This window comes from Hipposideros armiger, unplaced genomic scaffold, assembly GCF_001890085.2.
Source record: "Hipposideros armiger isolate ML-2016 unplaced genomic scaffold, ASM189008v1 scaffold_1396, whole genome shotgun sequence".
Taxonomy (NCBI): domain Eukaryota; kingdom Metazoa; phylum Chordata; class Mammalia; order Chiroptera; family Hipposideridae; genus Hipposideros; species Hipposideros armiger.
This window is the reverse complement of record NW_017732746.1, coordinates 60,660-62,480: the sequence shown is the minus strand read 5'-3', so window position 1 is coordinate 62,480 and position 1,821 is coordinate 60,660. Positions and strand designations below refer to the sequence as shown.

General features: G+C 42.6%; 1 protein-coding gene across 2 annotated transcripts in view; it reads right to left on the bottom strand.

Annotated features, from left to right (window-relative positions):
• The window catches only part of LOC109377418 (adhesion G protein-coupled receptor E2-like), a 43,742-nt gene that overhangs the window by 28,806 nt on the left and 13,115 nt on the right, over positions 1 to 1,821 (bottom strand). The gene's annotated exons all lie outside the window — the stretch shown is intronic.

Below are 1,821 nucleotides of genomic sequence, written 5' to 3'. Positions count from 1 at the left end.
TCCTCTTCCAGGCTGTACTGCCAGTTCAACACTGTGTACGGTGACAGAGGATGCTGGTGGCGAATGGATTTGGAGCCAGACATACCCAAGACTGCCTCCCAGACTTCCACTTGGTGGCTGCGCAGCTTTAGAAATCCACCCATTCCCTGAACCACAATTTCCCCAATGCAAAATGGGTACAGTGGTCATCATAATAGGATGGGCTTTATTATGATAGTAAATTAGTGAAGACTAATAAAGAGCTAGCACAGTGTCTGGTATGGAGTAAACAGTCAACGTATGTCAGCTAAAGGAAAGAAAAAGAAGAAAATGAAGAGCAGTGTTCACTCCCATTCCTCTATTACCTTCCTGTCACCTGAGACACACCTGTGTCTGGGTCAGATCCAGGGTCCAGGCAGAAGTACATGCTCACCTTGGTTCTCCCAGAGGCCAGAATCCCAGACTTCTATTGTTCCCTCCTTGCCTGGGAAATGCTCCTTTTCTCTATGGCTCTGTGCGTTGGTGACTGGAGCAAGGCTCCAGGGCCAGATTGCCCAAGTCAAAAACCCAGCATGGAGCTGCCCCTTGTGAAAGTTGCCTAGGTGTTCCTTGACTCAAATGCTCCATCAACTATGTGTCTTCTTTTTTCTAATGAGTCCTAATGTCCCATGTGTATGAATGAAGTCATTTAGCCTTCTGAGTATATTATACATGTACACCTAAAAATGTAAATATCTTGAAGAAATTAAGTTTGTTTTCCATTTATTTTAAATGCCCACAGCATTTAGTAAAATAGACCCTCCAGAATGTGCCCAGCTTTAAAAAAGAAAAAAAGTCATGTTCCACAAATCAAATAAGAAATGTGGCTATTTTCATTTAAAATGCTAATCAGGATTAAGCTGACCTCATTGGTATCGTTTTGTACTACATCACTATCATTGCCTTTCAAATTATTCCATGACCCACACAAAACCTATAGACTAAAGGATGATGTTTTCCTTAGCACATTAGAATTTTCAGAAAGTTTGGCTATGTACTCTTCTGAAAAATAATATGTTAGGTGGTGTGATAGTTAATTTTATGTATCAACTTGGCTAGGACACAGTACCTAGATATTTGGTCAAATGATAGTCTAGATCAGCGGTTCTCAACCTATGGGGCGCGACTCCTTTGGGGGTCGAACGACCTTTCACAGGGGTCGCCTAAGACCATTGGAAAACAAAAAGATATTTACGATTCATAACAGTAGCAAAATTACAGTTATAGAGTAGCAATGAAAATAATTTTATGGTTGGGGGTCACCAAAACATGAGGAACTGTATTAAGGAGTCACAGCATTAGGAAGGTTGAGAACAGCTGGTCTAGATGTTCCTCCTGTGGAGGTGTTTTTCAGATGAGATTAACACTTAAATCTAGAGTTGGAGTAAAGTACATTACCCTCCATTATCTGGGTGGTCCTCATCCATTAGCTGAAAACCTTAAGAGAAAAAAGACATCTCCAGCCCAGCCCTCTGCAGTGCTGAATTCATCTCTGGCTTGACCTGGTGACATTATATAAAAATATCGGCTGGGGACTGTTGTCTTACAGCTACGTCCTCGACTGCCCCCCCACACACACACACCATCCCCTGACCTAATGAGATCATGAGGGAGTGTCTCGGAATGCTGAAACCCGATGGAATGATGTCAGTTATCTCCCTTTTTATCATGGCCGTGGTACAGCTGCACCATCCTAGGGGTTGTGTGTGTGGGAGTATGAAGGCACAGCAGGTGTTGGAATACAATGGGGCTGGTTGATGGAAATTAGCCATAAGGCACTTATCACACGGACTTTAGAAAAAA